Here is a 19,156-nt window from a genome sequence, read left to right as displayed (position 1 = left end):
TAAATAATATTGGATAGCGTAAGGGTCAAAATTACTATTCAAACTCCAAAGGGTGCAACAGTAGGGAAAGCGTTTGATAACAGGTGGGTAAAAATTACTATTCCCACTCCAGTAACTGCAATAGTAGGGAAAGCGTTGGATAGCGTAGGGGGAAAAATTACTATTCCCACTCCAGAGATTGCAACAGTAGGGAAAGCGTTGGATAGCGGGTGGGTAAAAATTACTATTCCCACTCCAGTGAGTGCAACAATAGGGAAAGCGTTGGATAGCGTACGGGTAAAAACGCCTAATCCAACTCCAGAGGGTGCAACAGTAGGGAAATCTTTGGATAGCATAGGGGTAAAATTACTATTTCAACTCCAAAGAGTGCAACAGTAGGGTAACAGTTGGATAGCGTAGGGTGAAAAATTACTATTCCCACTCCATAGAGTGCAACAATAGGGAAAGCGTTGGATAGCGGGTGGGTAAAAATTACTATTCCCACTCCAGTGAGTGCAACAGTAGGGAAAGCGTTGGATAGCGGGTGGGTAAAAATTACTATTCCCACTCCAGAGAGTGCAACAGTAGGGAAAGCGTCGGATAGCGTAGGGGTAAAATTACTATTCCAATTCCAAAGAGTGGAACAGTAGGGAAAGAGTTGGATAGCGTAGGGGGAAAAATTACTATTCCCACTCCAAAGAGTGCAACAGTAGGGAAAGCGTTGGATAGCGGGTGGGTAAAAATTACTATTCCCACTCCAGTGGGTGCAACAGTAGGGAAAGTGTTGGATAGTGTAGGGGTAAAATTACTATTCCAATTTCAAAGAGTGCAACAGTAGGGAAAGCGTTGGATAGCGTAGGGATAAAATTACTATTCCAACTCCAAAGAGTGGAACAGTAGGGAAAGAGTTGGATAGCGTAGGGGCAAAAATTACTATTCCCACTCCAAAGAGTGCAACAGTAGGGAAAGCGTTGGATAGCGGGTGGGTAAAAATTACTATTCCCACTCCAGTGGGTGCAACAGTAGGGAAAGCGTTGGATAGCGTAGGGCTAAAATTACTTTTCTAACTCCAAAGAGTGCAACAGTAGGGAAAGAGTTGGATAGCCTAGGGGGAAAAATTATTATTCCCACTCCAGAGAGTGCAACAGTAGGGAAAGCGTTAGATAGCGGGTGGGTAAAAATTGCTATTCCCACTCAAAAGAGTGCAACAGTAGGGAAAGCGTTGGATAGCGGATGGGTAAAAATTACTATTCCCACTCCAGTGAGTGCAAAAGTAGGGAAAACGTTGGATAGCAAGTGGGTAAAAATTAATATTCCCACTCCAGTGGGTGCAACAGTAGGGAATGCGTTGGATAGCGGGTGGGTAAAAATTACTATTCCCACTCCAGTGAGTGCAACAGTAGGGAAAGCGTTTGATAGCGTACAGTTAAAATTACTATTCCAACTCCAAAGAGTGCAACAGTAGGGAAAGAGTTGGATAGTGTAGGGGGAAAAATTACTATTCCCACTCCAGAGAGTGCAACAGTAGGGAAAGCGTTGGATAGCGGGTGGGTAAAAATTACTATTCCCACTCCAGAGAGTGCAACAGTAGGGAAAGAGTTGGATAGCAGGTGGGTAAAAAATACTATTTCCACTCCAGTGAGTGCAACTGTAGGGAAAGTGTTGGATAGCATAGGGGTAAAATTACTATTCCAACTCCAAAGAGTGCAACAGTAGGGAAAGAGTTGGATAGCGTTGGGGGAAAAATTACTATTTCCACTCCAGAGAGTGCAACAGTAGGGAAAGCGTTGGATAGCGGGTGGGTAAAAATTACTATTCCCATTCAAAAGAGTGCAACAGTAGGGAAAGCGTTGGATAGCGGATGGGTGAAAATTACTATTCCCACTCCAGTGAGTGCAAAAGTAGGGAAAACATTGGATAGCAAGTGGGTAAAAATTAATATTCCCACTCCAGTGGGTGCAACAGTAGGGAAAGCGTTGGATAGCGGGTGGGTAAAAATTACTATTTCCACTCCAGTGAGTGCAACAGTAGGGAAAGCGTTTGATAGCGTACAGTTAAAATTACTATTCCAACTCCAAAGAGTGCAACAGTAGGGAAAGAGTTGGATAGCGTAGGGGGAAAAATTACTATTCCCACTCCAGAGAGTGCAACAGTAGGGAAAGCGTTGGATAGCGGGTGGGTAAAAATTACTATTCCCACTCCAGAGAGTGCAACAGTAGGGAAAGCGTTGGATAGCAGGTGGGTAAAAATTACTATTTCCACTCCAGTGAGTGCAACAGTAGGGAAAGCGTTGGATAGCATAGGGGTAAAATTACTATTCCAACTCCAAAGAGTGCAACAGTAGGGAAACATTTGGATAGCGTAGGGGGAAAACTTACTATTTCTACTCCAGAGAGTGCAACAGTAGGGAAAACATTGGATAGCGGGTGGGTAAAAATTACTATTCCCACTCCAGTGAGTGCAACAGTAGGGAAAGCGTTTGATAGCGTACAGTTAAAATTACTATTCCAACTCCAAAGAGTGCAACAGTAGGGAAAGAGTTGGATAGCGTAGGGGGAAAAATTACTATTCCCACTCCAGAGAGTGCAACAGTAGGGAAAGCGTTGGATAGCGGGTGGGTAAAAATTACTATTCCCACTCCAGAGAGTGCAACAGTAGGGAAAGAGTTGGATAGCAGGTGGGTAAAAAATACTATTTCCACTCCAGTGAGTGCAACTGTAGGGAAAGTGTTGGATAGCATAGGGGTAAAATTACTATTCCAACTCCAAAGAGTGCAACAGTAGGGAAAGAGTTGGATAGCGTTGGGGGAAAAATTACTATTTCCACTCCAGAGAGTGCAACAGTAGGGAAAGCGTTGGATAGCGGGTGGGTAAAAATTACTATTCCCACTCAAAAGAGTGCAACAGTAGGGAAAGCGTTGGATAGCGGATGGGTAAAAATTACTATTCCCACTCCAGTGAGTGCAAAAGTAGGGAAAACATTGGATAGCAAGTGGGTAAAAATTAATATTCCCACTCCAGTGGGTGCAACAGTAGGGAAAGCGTTGGATAGCGGGTGGGTAAAAATTACTATTTCCACTCCAGTGAGTGCAACAGTAGGGAAAGCGTTTGATAGCGTACAGTTAAAATTACTATTCCAACTCCAAAGAGTGCAACAGTAGGGAAAGAGTTGGATAGCGTAGGGGGAAAAATTACTATTCCCACTCCAGAGAGTGCAACAGTAGGGAAAGCGTTGGATAGTTGGTGGGTAAAAATTACTATTCCCACTCCAGAGAGTGCAACAGTAGGGAAAGCGTTGGATAGCAGGTGGGTAAAAACTACTATTTCCACTCCAGTGAGTGCAACAGTAGGGAAAGCGTTGGATAGCATAGGGGTGAAATTACTATTCCAACTCCAAAGAGTGCAACAGTAGGGAAACATTTGGATAGTGTAGGGGGAAAACTTACTATTTCTACTCCAGAGAGTGCAACAGTAGGGAAAACATTGGATAGCGGGTGGGTAAAAATTACTATTCCCACTCCAGAGAGTGCAACAGTAGGGAAAGCGTTGGATAGCGGGTGGGTAAAAATTACTATTCCCACTCCAGTGGGTGCAACAGTAGGGAAAGCGCTGGATAGCGTAGGGGTAAAATTACTATTCCAACTCCAAAGAGTGCAACAGTTGGGAAAGCGTTGGATAGCGTAGGGATAAAATTATTATTCCAACTCCAAAGAGTGGAACAGTAGGGAAAGAGTTGGATAGCGTAGGGGGAAAAATTACTATTCCCACTCCAAGAGTGCAACAGTAGGGAAAGCATTGGGATAGCGGGTGGGTAAAAATTACTATTCCCACTCCAGTGGGTGCAACAATAGGGAAAGCGTTGGATAGCGTAGGGGTAAAACTACTATTCTAACTCCAAAGAGTGCAACAGTACGGAAAGAGTTGGATAGCGTAGGGGGAAAAATTACTATTCCCACTCCAGAGAGTGCAACAGTAGGGAAAGCGTTGGATAGTTGGTGGTAAAATTACTATTCCAACTCCAAAGAGTGCAACAGTAGGGAAACATTTGGATAGCGTAGGGGGAAAACTTTCTATTTCTACTCCAGAAAGTGCAACAGTAGGGAAAACATTGGATAGCGGGTGGGTAAAAATTACTATTCCCACTCCAGAGGGTGCAACACCAGGGAAAGCGTTTAATAGCGTAGATTTTTATTTTAACATACTTATAAATTATTCTTATATTTGAAATAATGTATAACTAATATTTTAAATACATCAACATCAATTAAATACAATTACTAATTAATAAAACCAATGAAATTTAAAAAAAAGTACTATTCCCACTCCAGTGAGTGCAAAAGTAGGGAAAACGTTGGATAGCAAGTGGGTAAAAATTAATATTCCCACTCCAGTGGGTGCAACATTAGGGAAAGCGTTGGATAGCAGGTGGGTAAAAATTACTATTTCCACTCCAGTGAGTGCAACAGTAGGCAAAGCGTTGGATAGCATAGGGGTAAAATTACTATTCCAACTCCAAAGAGTGCAACAGTAGGGAAACATTTAGATAGCGTAGGGGGAAAACTTACTATTTCTTTTCCAGAAAGTGCAACAGTAGGGAAAACGTTGGATAGCGGGTGGGTAAAAATTACTATTCCCACTCCAGTGAGTGCAAAAGTAGGGAAAACGTTGGATAGCAAGTGGGTAAAAATTAATAGTCCCACTCCAGTGGGTGCAACAGTAGGGAATGCGTTGATAGCGTACAGTTAAAATTACTATTCCAACTCCAAGGAGTGAAACAGTAGGGAAAGAGTTGGATAGCGTAGGGGGAAAAATTACTATTCCCACTCCAGAGAGTGCAACAGTAGGAAAAGCGTTGGATAGCGGGTGGGTAAAAATTACTATTCCCACTCCAGAGAGTGCAACAGTAGGGAAAGCGTTGGATAGCAGGTGGGTAAAATTACTATTTCCACTCCAGTGAGTGCAACAGTAGGGAAAGCGTTGGATAGCATAGGGGTAAAATTACTATTCCAACTCCAAAGAGTGCAACAGTAGGGAAAGAGTTGGATAGCATAGGGGGAAAAATTACTATTCCCACTCCAGAGAGTGCAACAGTAGGGAAAGCGTTGGATAGCGGGTGGGTAAAAATTACTATTCCCACTCAAAAGAGTGCAACAGTAGGGAAAGCGTTGGATAGCGGATGGGTAAAAATTACTATTCCCACTCCAGTGAGTGCAAAAGTAGGGAAAACGTTGGATAGCAAGTGGGTAAAAATTAATATTCCCACTCCAGTGGGTGCAACAGTAGGGAAAGCGTTGGATAGCGGGTGGGTAAAAATTACTATTCGCACTCCAGTGAGTGCAACAGTAGGGAAAGCGTTTGATAGCATACAGTTAAAATTACTATTCAAACTCCAAAGAGTGCAACAGTAGGGAAAGAGTTGGATAGCGTAGGGGGAAAAATTACTATTCCCACTCCAGAGAGTGCAACAGTAGGGAAAGCGTTGGATAGCGGGTGGGTAAAAATTACTATTCCCACTCCAGAGAGTGCAACAGTAGGGAAAGCGTTGGATAGCAGGTGGGTAAAAATTACTATTTCCACTCCAGTGAGTGCAACAGTAGGGAAAGCGTTGGATAGCATAGGGGTAAAATTACTATTCCAACTCCAAAGAGTGCAACAGTAGGGAAACATTTGGATAGCGTAGGGGGAAAACTTACTATTTCTACTCCAGAAAGTGCAACAGTAGGGAAAACATTGGATAGCGGGTGGGTAAAAATTACTATTCCCACTCCAGAGGGTGCAACACCAGGGAAAGCGTTTAATAGCGTAGATTTTTATTTTAACATACTTATAAATTATTCTTATATTTGAAATAATGTATAAATAATATTTTAAATACATCAACATCAATTAAATACAATTACTAATTAATAAAACCAATGAAATTTAAAAAAGTACTATTCCCACTCCAGTGAGTGCAAAAGTAGGGAAAACGTTGGATAGCAAGTGGGTAAAAATTAATATTACCACTCCAGTGGGTGCAACAGTAGGGAAAGCGTTGGATAGCAGGTGGGTAAAAATTACTATTTCCACTCCAGTGAGTGCAACAGTAGGGAACGTTGGATAGCATAGGGGTAAAATTACTATTCCAACTCCAAAGAGTGCAACAGTAGGGAAACATTTGGATAGCGTAGGGGGAAAACTTACTATTCCTATTCCAGAAAGTGCAACAGTAGGGAAAACGTTGGATAGCGGGTGGGTAAAAATTACTATTCCCACTCCAGTGAGTGCAAAAGTAGGGAAAACGTTGGATACCAAGTGGGTAAAAATTAATATTCCCACTCCAGTGGGTGCAACAGTAGGGAATGCGTTGGATAGCGGGTGGGTAAAAATTACTATTCCCACTCCAGTGAGTGCAACAGTAGGGAAAGCGTTTGATAGCGTACAGTTAAAATTACTATTCCAACTCCAAAGAGTGCAACAGTAGGGAAAGAGTTGGATAGCGTAGGGGGAAAAATTACTATTCCCACTCCAGAGAGTGCAACAGTAGGGAAAGCGTTGGATAGCGGGTGGGTAAAAATTACTATTCCCACTCCAGAGAGTGCAACAGTAGGGAAAGAGTTGGATAGCAGGTGGGTAAAAAATACTATTTCTACTCCAGTGAGTGCAACTGTAGGGAAAGTGTTGGATAGCATAGGGGTAAAATTACTATTCCAACTCCAAAGAGTGCAACAGTAGGGAAAGAGTTGGATAGCGTAGGGGGAAAAATTACTATTTCCACTCCAGAGAGTGCAACAGTAGGGAAAGCGTTGGATAGCATGTGGGTAAAAATTACTATTCCCACTCAAAAGAGTGCAACAGTAGGGAAAGCGTTGGATAGCGGATGGGTAAAAATTACTATTCCCACTCCAGTGAGGGCAAAAGTAGGGAAAACGTTGGATAGCAAGTGGGTAAAAATTAATATTCCCACTCCAGTGGGTGCAACAGTAGGGAAAGCGTTGGATAGCGGGTGGGTAAAAATTACTATTCCCACCCCAGTGAGTGCAACAGTAGGGAAAGCGTTTGATAGTGTACAGTTAAAATTACTATTCCAACTCCAAAGAGTGCAACAGTAGGGAATGAGTTGGTAGCGTAGGCGGAAAAATTACTATTCCCACTCCAGAGAGTGCAACAGTAGGGAAAGCGTTGGATAGCGGGTGGGTAAAAATTACTATTCCCACTCCAGAGAGTGCAACAGTAGGGAAAACGTTGGATAGCAGGTGGGTTAAAATTACTATTTCCACTCCAGTGAGTGCAACAGTAGGGAAAGCGTTGGATAGCATAGGGGTAAAATTACTATTCCAACTCCAAAGAGTGCAACAGTAGGGAAACATTTGGATAGCGTAGGGGGAAAACTTACTATTCCCACTCCAAGAGTGCAACAGTAGGGAAAGCATTGGATAGCGGGTGGGTAAAAATTACTATTCCCACTCCAGTGGGTGCAACAGTAGGGAAAGCGTTGGATAGCGTAGGGGTAAAATTACTATTCTAACTCCAAAGAGTGCAACAGTAGGGAAAGAGTTGGATAGCATAGGGGGAAAAATTACTATTCCCACTCCAGAGAGTGCAACAGTAGGGAAAGCATTGGATAGCGGGTGGGTAAAAATTACTATTCCCACTCAAAAGAGTGCAACAGTAGGGAAAGCGTTGGATAGCGGATGGGTAAAAATTACTATTCCCACTCCAGTGAGTGCAAAAGTAGGGAAAACGTTGGATAGCAAGTGGGTAAAAATTAATATTCCCACTCCAGTGGGTGCAACAGTAGGGAAAGCGTTGGATAGCGGGTGGGTAAAAATTACTATTCGCACTCCAGTGAGTGCAACAGTAGGGAAAGCGTTTGATAGCATACAGTTAAAATTACTATTCCAACTCCAAAGAGTGCAACAGTAGGGAAAGAGTTGGATAGCGTAGGGGGAAAAATTACTATTCCCACTCCAGAGAGTGCAACAGTAGGGAAAGCGTTGGATAGCGGGTGGGTAAAAATTACTATTCCCACTCCAGAGAGTGCAACAGTAGGGAAAGCGTTGGATAGCAGGTGGGTAAAAATTACTATTTCCACTCCAGTGAGTGCAACAGTAGGGAAAGCGTTGGATAGCATAGGGGTAAAATTACTATTCCAACTCCAAAGAGTGCAACAGTAGGGAAACATTTGGATAGCGTAGGGGGAAAACTTACTATTTCTACTCCAGAAAGTGCAACAGTAGGGAAAACATTGGATAGCGGGTGGGTAAAAATTACTATTCCCACTCCAGAGGGTGCAACACCAGGGAAAGCGTTTAATAGCGTAGATTTTTATTTTAACATACTTATAAATTATTCTTATATTTGAAATAATGTATAAATAATATTTTAAATACATCAACATCAATTAAATACAATTACTAATTAATAAAACCAATGAAATTTAAAAAAAGTACTATTCCCTCTCCAGTGAGTGCAAAAGTAGGGAAAACGTTGGATAGCAAGTGGGTAAAAATTAATATTCCCACTCCAGTGGGTGCAACAGTAGGGAAAGCGTTGGATAGCAGGTGGGTAAAAATTACTATTTCCACTCCAGTGAGTGCAACAGTAGGGAAAGCGTTGGATAGCATAGGGGTAAAATTACTATTCCAACTCCAAAGAGTGCAACAGTAGGGAAACATTTGGATAGCGTAGGGGGAAAACTTACTATTTCTATTCCAGAAAGTGCAACAGTAGGGAAAACGTTGGATAGCGGGTGGGTAAAAATTACTATTCCCACTCCAGTGAGTGCAAAAGTAGGGAAAACGTTGGATACCAAGTGGGTAAAAATGAATATTCCCACTCCAGTGGGTGCAACAGCAGGGAATGCGTTGGATAGCGGGTGGGTAAAAATTACTATTCCCACTCCAGTGAGTGCAACAGTAGGGAAAGCGTTTGATAGCGTACAGTTAAAATTACTAATCCAACTCCAAAGAGTGCAACAGTAGGGAAAGAGTTGGATAGCGTAGGGGGAAAAATTACTATTCCCACTCCAGAGTGTGCAACAGTAGGGAAAGCGTTGGATAGCGGGTGGGTAAAAATTACTATTCCCACTCCAGAGAGTGCAACAGTAGGGAAAGAGTTGGATAGCAGGTGGGTAAAAAATACTATTTCCACTCCAGTGAGTGCAACTGTAGGGAAAGTGTTGGATAGCATAGGGGTAAAATTACTATTCCAACTCCAAAGAGTGCAACAGTAGGGAAAGAGTTGGATAGCGTAGGGGGAAAAATTACTATTTCCACTCCAGAGAGTGCAACAGTAGGGAAAGCGTTGGATAGCATGTGGGTAAAAATTACTATTCCCACTCAAAAGAGTGCAACAGTAGGGAAAGCGTTGGATAGCGGATGGGTAAAAATTACTATTCCCACTCCAGTGAGGGCAAAAGTAGGGAAAACGTTGGATAGCAAGTGGGTAAAAATTAATATTCCCACTCCAGTGGGTGCAACAGTAGGGAAAGCGTTGGATAGCGGGTGGGTAAAAATTACTATTCCCACTCCAGTGAGTGCAACAGTAGGGAAAGCGTTTGATAGCGTACAGTTAAAATTACTATTCCAACTCCAAAGAGTGCAACAGTAGGGAAAGAGTTGGTAGCGTAGGGGGAAAAATTACTATTCCCACTCCAGAGAGTGCAACAGTAGGGAAAGCGTTGGATAGCGGGTGGGTAAAAATTACTATTCCCACTCCAGAGAGTGCAACAGTAGGGAAAGCGTTGGATAGCAGGTGGGTAAAAATTACTATTTCCACTCCAGTGAGTGCAACAGTAGGGAAAGCGTTGGATAGCATAGGGGTAAAATTACTATTCCAACTCCAAAGAGTGCAACAGTAGGGAAACATTTGGATAGCGTAGGGGGAAAACTTACTATTTCTACTCCAGAGAGTGCAACAGTAGGGAAAACATTGGATAGCGGGTGGGTAAAAATTACTATTCCCACTCCAGAGAGTGCAACAGTAGGGAAAGCGTTGGATAGCGGATGGGTAAAAATTACTATTCCCACTCCAGTGGGTGCAACAGTAGGGAAAGCGCTGGATAGCGTAGGGGTAAAATTACTATTCCAACTCCAAAGAGTGCAACAGTTGGGAAAGCGTTGGATAGCGTAGGGATAAAATTATTATTCCAACTCCAAAGAGTGGAACAGTAGGGAAAGAGTTGGATAGCGTAGGGGGAAAAATTACTATTCCCACTCCAAGAGTGCAACAGTAGGGAAAGCATTGGATAGCGGGTGGGTAAAAATTACTATTCCCACTCCAGTGGGTGCAACAGTAGGGAAAGCGTTGGATAGCGTAGGGGTAAAATTACTATTCTAACTCCAAAGAGTGCAACAGTAGGGAAAGAGTTGGATAGCGTAGGGGGAAAAATTACTATTCCCACTCCAGAGAGTGCAACAGTAGGGAAAGCGTTGGATAGTGGGTGGGTAAAAATTACTATTCCCACTCAAAAGAGTGCAACAGTAGGGAAAGCGTTGGATAGCGGATGGGTAAAAATTACTATTCCCCACTCCAGTGAGTGCAAAAGTAGGGAAAACGTTGGATAGCAAGTGGGTAAAAATTAATATTCCCTCTACAGTGGGTGCAACAGTAGGGAAAGCGTTGGATAGCGGGTGGGTAAAAATTACTATTCGCACTCCAGTGAGTGCAACAGTAGGGAAAGCATTTGATAGCATACAGTTAAAATTACTATTCCAACTCCAAAGAGTGCAACAGTAGGGAAAGAGTTGGATAGCGTAGAGGGAAAAATTACTATTCCCACTCCAGAGAGTGCAACAGTAGGGAAAGCGTTGGATAGCGGGTGGGTAAAAATTACTATTCCCACTCCAGAGAGTGCAACAGTAGGGAAAGCGTTGGATAGCAGGTGGGTAAAAATTACTATTTCCACTCCAGTGAGTGCAACAGTAGGGAAAGCGTTGGATAGCATAGGGGTAAAATTACTATTCCAACTCCAAAGAGTGCAACAGTAGGGAAACATTTGGATAGCGTAGGGGGAAAACTTACTATTTCTACTCCAGAAAGTGCAACAGTAGGGAAAACATTGGATAGCGGGTGGGTAAAAATTACTATTCCCACTCCAGAGGGTGCAACACCAGGGAAAGCGTTTAATAGCGTAGATTTTTATTTTAACATACTTATAAATTATTCTTATATTTGAAATAATGTATAAATAATATTTTAAATACATCAACATCAATTAAATACAATTACTAATTAATAAAACCAATGAAATTTAAAAAAAGTACTATTCCCACTCCAGTGAGTGCAAAAGTAGGGAAAACGTTGGATAGCAAGTGGTTAAAAATTAATATTCCCACTCCAGTGGGTGCAACAGTAGGGAAAGCGTTGGATAGCAGGTGGGTAAAAATTACTATTTCCACTCCAGTGAGTGCAACAGTAGGGAAAGCGTTGGATAGCATAGGGGTAAAATTACTATTCCAACTCCAAAGAGTGCAACAGTAGGGAAACATTTGGATAGCGTAGGGGGAAAACTTACTATTTCTACTCCAGAAAGTGCAACAGTAGGGAAAACGTTGGGTAGCGGGTGGGTAAAAATTACTATTCCCACTCCAGAGGGTGCAACACCAGGGAAAGCGTTTAATAGCGTAGATTTTTATTTTAACATACTTATAAATTATTCTTATATTTGAAATAATGTATAAATAATATTTTAAATACATCAACATCAATTAAATACAATTACTAATTAATAAAACCAATGAAATTTAAAAAAAGTACTATTCCCACTCCAGTGAGTGCAAAAGTAGGGAAAACGTTGGATAGCAAGTGGTTAAAAATTAATATTCCCACTCCAGTGGGTGCAACAGTAGGGAAAGCGTTGGATAGCAGGTGGGTAAAAATTACTATTTCCACTCCAGTGAGTGCAACAGTAGGGAAAGCGTTGGATAGCATAGGGGTAAAATTACTATTCCAACTCCAAAGAGTGCAACAGTAGGGAAACATTTGGATAGCGTAGGGGGAAAACTTACTATTTCTACTCCAGAAAGTGCAACAGTAGGGAAAACGTTGGGTAGCGGGTGGGTAAAAATTACTATTCCCACTCCAGAGGGTGCAACACCAGGGAAAGCGTTTAATAGCGTAGATTTTTATTTTAACATACTTATAAATTATTCTTATATTTGAAATAATGTATAAATAATATTTTAAATACATCAACATCAATTAAATACAATTACTAATTAATAAAACCAATGAAATTTAAAAAAAATATTTGACAATAAATTAACAACCAACACCATTAAATAATAATAATTAAATATTACTCTCCAAATAATGAAAATAATAAAAATAACTATTTATCATAAAAATAAAAAATAAATTTAATTTAATTTACAATTAAAATGTAAGAAACAATATACAAAATAAAAATTAAAAATTAAAAACTTTACCAATTAATTTATGATTTTTTCTAGTTATTAAAAAATAATTATGATTTAAAAATATTAATTCCCAATTAAATAAATGTATTACGTTTAAAAATAATTATTTGCCAATTGATAATTAATTAATACATTAATTATCAGTAAAAAATGTGTTTAAATAATTAAATATTTACAATTAAATTACTTACCACCCAATACCCCTATAAAACCACAACACGCTCCAATACTAAAACATCACATTTAATAAAAATTAACAATAATTACCAATTAAATAATTAATTTATCAATTAAAATAATTAATTTCCAAATAATAAATAATTACAAAATACATTATACATCAAATACATTAATTGATTACAATCAAATTACTATTTTAATTATACATAAAAATAATTAATTAATTACAATAAAATCACTTCCCACCCTATTCCTCTATAAACCCACAACCCGCTCTGATACTAAAACATAACATTTACTAAAAATTAACATTAATTACCAATTAAATAATTAATTTATCAAATAAAATAATTAATTGCCAATTAAGAATCACATTTAAATTATTTACACATAAAATAATCATTAATTATTTACAATTAAATTACTTCCCACCCTATTCCCCTATAAACCCACAACCCGCTCCGGTACTAAAACATAACATTTAATAAAAATTCACAATAAATACCAATTTAATAATTAATTTATCAATTAAAATAATTAATTGCCAATTAATAATTAAAATAAAATGTTATTACACATAAGAAAATCATTAATTATTAACAATTAAATTACTTCCCACCCTATTCCCCTATAAACCCACAACCCGCTCTGGTACTAAAACATATAATTTACTTAAAAATGAATTTATTAATATATAAAAAAAATACACAAAATATAAATTAATTTAAATACTTAACAAATACATATAACACATACATAAAAAAAACATAAAAATAATACAAATATCGATATTAGTGACATCGAAATTAGTTACATCGATATTAGTGACATCGAAATTAGTTACATCGATATATATGCTATCAATATTACTAACTTCGATATTACTTACATCGATATAAATAAATTCGGTATTACTTACCTTAGGATCGATATTCTGTCCAACGATATTCTTGACATCGATATTCATGACCTTCAACTTTTCAAACACGATATTTTGGTAGGTCGATATTTTAAACTCGATATTTTGACTGTTTACCTAAAAAAACTATGGATTTAGGCCCAGATCTCTGTACTGGGCTGAATGTATGACATTGTTCTACATTCTGTCCATCAACTGTTATTTTTACGTTTGTCACCTCGATTGGGATAGGTATGCTCAGACGTGAGTCCCATGCTCTCCACACCACTGGAGTCAAGCTATCCTGGCTGAAGACGGCTGATAGCCAAAAACCGGTCCTAGGATGCTTGATTCCGGTCCAGGAAAGACATGACTTGGCAGTTCGCGCTGGACTGTTCCCATGAGGCACAGGGTCAAGGCTGATTTGCATATGGCCATGTCTGAACTGGGGTGGTGTGGAGTGCAAAAAAAACTATCGAATTAGGCACAGATCTCTGTACTGGGGTGAATGTATGACATTGTTCTACATTTTGTCCATCAACTGTTATTTTTGCAGGTATTTAGGGGAACATTAGGATGGCGGGCGGACTTTGGCCACCCGCCATCCTGTCGTAACAAGGGACCGCCCGCCTTAAGGGCGGGGGTCCCGTATGTGCCATTAGGATGCGCCCGCCACAGTGGCGGGCGCATCCTGTATCCCTAACATTGTGGTGGGCAGTGCACTCAGCACCGCCCGCCACAATGCCAGGGAGGCATGTTGTGCACTTCCATGCACAACATGGCGGGTACCGCGCGGTGCCTGCCATGTTGTGCATGGAACTGCAGGGGGTACCATAGGCACCCCCCATGTGCACCCCCCACCACTCCTGGAGTCCCCGGGGGCCCGCAACGGGCCCCCCAAGCGGACTCCACATGCCTTTCCGTGGCGGCAATGCCGCCATGGAAAGGCATCTGTTGAGACACATTCTAATATGGCTGGCGGTGTCTATTAGACACCGCCACGATATAGAACCCTTTTCCGCCCGGTCGACATGTCGACCGGGCGGAAAAGCGGCCGAAGGACTTTTCGTCTGCCGCGTACCCCCCAGCCATTATAATATGACGGGGGGTCATTTCTGCACGGATGGCGGGCGGATCCCCCCCGCTGGGCCGGCGGTGGCTACCGGCGGGGGCAATCCACCTGCCATCCTGATGGGGCCCTTAGTGTCTTGGACATGTCGGCAGCATAACTTACATCCAGAGTCCCGACCTGTGACTTTGTTCGTCACACCTCTGGGGGTGTTTCGTTTAAGGAGGATGCCATTTGGCTTAGCATCAGCCTCTGCAGTTTTTCAAAGGATCATGCAAAATATTTTCCAGGGAATACATACATTATTATGTTTCCAAGATGACATTATGGTGGAAGGGAAGTCTTTGACAGAGCATAATGAGTTGTTGGAAGAGGTGCTGCAGAGAATAGGAGATCATGGTTCAACCATATATATAAGTGTCAGTTGAGGAGACAGCAAGTAAACTATTTAGGACATGAGATATCTGCAAGAGGAATAAGACCAAAGCAGATTATTGTGAATGCAATTGAGGATGCTCCGCAGCCCAGTAGCATAGAACAATTGAAGTCATTCTTGGGTCATGCGGTATTCTCTGCCAAATTTGTATCTAATTTTGCTGATGTAGTGGAACCTATGAGAGAGTTATTGAAAAAAAGGTGTAGTGTTTGAGTGGGGAGTAGAATGTAAGACTGCATTTGACAAGATCAAATGGTCTGAGAAGATGGCTGCGCGAGACAGACACCCACTAATACATAACACAGCCTAGTTCTGAGTGAGGAGATATGGATACAGACGTGTTGAATGAAATGCCAAGGGTGGTGGAAGTGACATTGTGCACCATTTTACTTCGGATGATTCCTTGCCCCGCCCTCTGCCACTAAACAGCTTCTCATTTACTACTGAAGATGTAGACGAAGGGCAAGTAGTGGAAGCTGTACAAAGTAAACACTGGAACTCATGCTCCAACATTGGGCCACTTTCAAGTTAGTAGAAAAACTATTGTGACAAAGGATGCCAGTAGTGTGGGTCTTGGTGCGGTGTTGGGTTAGATGATGAAGAGAAAATTGTCGGGTTTGCATTTCAGTTGCTACAGGGAGCAGAACAGTCATACTCTGCTACTGAAAAAGAGGCATTTGCATGTTGTTGGGAAGTGAACCATTTTAGATATTACTTGTGGGGATTGCCTTTCGTGCTTAAAACCGAGTATAAACCTTTACTGCATATTTTCAAATGTGGTCGGGGTTTGGAAGGTAGTGTAATGCCTCGAATTCATAGGTGGTTGTTGACTTAATGGATATTAAATTGGTGATAGAATATGTGAGAGGAAAGAGGAATGTAATAGCCAACTGTTTGTCACACATGCCTATGAAAGAAGAAAATGTTTGTCTCACGTACAAAATTGAGTCTCCTACAATCTCTTTTGAGGGAGAACTTGCTCTGGGAAAGAAAGAGTGGGAGGTACAGTAGTTAAGAGGCAGGGAATATGAGGAATGGCGAGGATTTATAAGCAGTGGGTGGCAACAGACAGAGGTCTGAAGTGAACGTTTGAGATAGTATTTGGTGGTGAAGCATGAACTGAGGATCCAGAGGGAGAATATTTTAAGACGTAAAAGAGTTGTCCCACCCAAGTTGTTGAGGGCAAGGTTAGTGAATATTGTACACAATTGACATATGGGGAGAAACCTGACAGAGGAGATTAAGACAGTCTATCTGGTGGCCATGAATGGACAAAGAAGTGGAAGTGCTGGTTAATGATTGTTATACCTGTAGCCATAGTGACAAGGTCAAAGTAGTCAGACAGACTCCTTTAGGATGCATGTAACTTCCAGCTCCATCTTGTGAAAAACTGGCTGTGGATTTTCTAGGTTCAGTAGAAAGACAATGTAGGAGAGATCGTTTTTTAGTGGTCCTGGTGGATTACCACGGTAAGTGGTTTGTGGTCAGGTCTGTGGAATTACGACTAAGAATGTTATAGAATCTCTAAGAGAGGTGTTCTTGGAGGAAGGGATACCAAAAGTCTTAGTTACGAATAATGGAGTGTAATTGGAGGTAGGGATACCAAAAGTCTTAGTTACAGATAATGGAGTACAATTGGTGTCCACTGCCATGACAGAATTTCTTGCAAAATTGGGCTTCAGACACGATAGGGTGTCATTGTTCTGGCCCAGGCCAATGGACTGGTGGAGAGAGTGAATCGCATCATTACGGAAAATATGGAATCATCTTTGAAGGTGGAATGGTGAGGAGGTATTCATGATGCGGTAGGAATGGGAGGTTATGAAGTGTTCTATGAAAAGCTGTTGCTTTTCATTTAAGCTGGAGGTTACAGTTGTGACAACTTATTCTTGCAATTAAAGAAGGTGAAGAAACTACTCTGGAGAGAATGTGATTACTAAACCGAGTCTCCACAAACAACATTCAGTTGTTGCGTGAAGATCCACTGCAACAACTGAATGTTTTTGACTTAGCAACTGAGGTGTTTGATGTCATCCTTACCGCCAGATGCCCTTTCACAAACTCTATAAAAGATGGGACAAATTTATTTGAGGCCTGAAACATTGACTTTCAGGTGTCCTTTGGTTCTTTCTTTCATCAGCCCAGCAATGACTTCCAGTCGGCACATCCGTTATCTTTTGGCCTTTTGGGATTTCTGTGTTTAAATGCTCAAGTTCATTGTATATGTCTTTGGTTGTTATGTGTTTAATAAAAGATTTAACTCAGATGCTTGCCCCACCAAGCTGTGATGCCGCAATGGGACCTTAACTTGGTCTTAATGTTCTTCATCCTTTGAGCCAAAGCACATATGTTATTTATGATTCTTGACTCTTGAAATGGTCTTCTTCCTTTCAATTATGTCAATACATTGAGTGGGTAACCTACATGTGCTTTTGGTGCACATGCCCTATACCAAGCTCTTTACTGACAAATTGGCACTAAGGAGCAGGGTGGACAGCCCACAGAAGGATATGACTTACTTCCAGGTTGGCCAGTCGATTACACTACTAGGGATACTTTGACCTGCCTCACCCCTACAAAGAGGAGAGACTCCATCAGCATTACCCAAAGAGGGCCCGAGCTTTTAAATTGACCACACAAAAGACTATTGAGTGGATGATCAGCCTTTTTGTGGGTTCTCTGGGGCAAAGAAAGGAAGGCTGTCCAAAAGAGATGCAGATACTTATGTGTCAAATCTGCTATGTTCTGGCTAAGGAATAACACCCTGAAGGCCTAAGAGCCACTCCACCAAAGTGCCATTCCAGCATTAGCTCATGGGTTCCTGTTATATACATCTACCAGGCTGCAAGCAACGTGGACATTGGTGCATATGTATATGAAGCACTACTGCCTTAACAGTCAGGCTCAGTGGGAGGGGTGCTTTGCCTGCTTGGTTCCACAGGATATTTTGTTTTTCATCACCTTTGGAAGCACTACTATGTTACCTACTCTAACGGGGAAGAATATGCAGCTAGAAGTATCCGTAAGAAAACAAGTTTCTTGCCTCTGTAATGCTCTTTTTTCTTGGATACTTTAACTAATAGCAAATTCCTCCCTCCACCATGTTCTGTGGAGTGGCCTCTTTTACATGAAAGGGTTCCAAGATAAGGTGTTTGAACTTAACTTTGTTGTAAAAATATCATGGTACAATAATATTGTGATAACAATATTGTCCTGACAATTACATCTGGCGATACCAAAGGGGATGATGGACGGAGCGTTTGAGCAAATCAAACACTCACCCCCAGTCAACTGATCTGGGTTTAATCCATCATCACTTTTTAGCTCACTCCACCACCCCAGTTCAGACATGGCCATATGCAAATCAGTCTGACCGTGTGACTCATAGGAACAGTCCAGCCCGAACTGCCAAGCCATGTCTTCCCTGGACCGAAAAAAGGAATCCTGGGACCGGTTTCGGATTCATAACCCTAATCAGCCAGGCTATCTTGAATCCAGTGGCAAAGTAAGCAAGGGACCCATGTCTGGGCATACCCTGCTAACTTAGGGCGAACAAAGCGATACCAAAGGGGATGATGGACGAGCGTTTGAGCAAATCAAACACTCATCCCCAGTTAACTGATCTGTGTTTAATCCATCATCATTCTTTAGCTCACTCCACCACCCCAGTTCAGACATGGCCATATGCAAATCAGTCTGACCCTATGCCTCATGGGAACAGTCCAGCCCGAACTGCCAAGCCATGTCTTCCCTGGACCGGAAACAAGCATCCTGGGACCGGTTTCGGATTCATAACCCTCATTAGCAAGGCTATCTTGAATCTAGTGGCAAAGTAAGCAAGGAACCCACGTCTGGGGATACCCTGCCAACTTAGGGCGAACTAAGCGATACCAAAGGGGATGATGGATGGAGCGTTTGAGCAAATCAAACACTCACCCCCTGTCAACTGCTCTGGGTTTAATCCATCATCATTCTTTAGCTCACTCCACCACCCCAGTTCAGACATGGCCATATGCAAATCAGTCTGACCCTGTGCCTTTTGGGAACAGTCCAGCCCGAACTGCCAAGACATGTCTTCCCTGGACCGGAAACAAGCATTCTGGGACCGGTTTCGGATTCATAACCCTAATCAGCCAGGCTATCTTGAATCCAGTGGGAAAGTGACTAAGGGACCCACGTCTGGGCATACCCTGC

Source organism: Lissotriton helveticus, chromosome 3_1 (genome assembly GCF_964261635.1).
Source record: "Lissotriton helveticus chromosome 3_1, aLisHel1.1, whole genome shotgun sequence".
NCBI lineage: Eukaryota > Metazoa > Chordata > Amphibia > Caudata > Salamandridae > Lissotriton > Lissotriton helveticus.
This window is presented reverse-complemented; position numbering follows the sequence as displayed.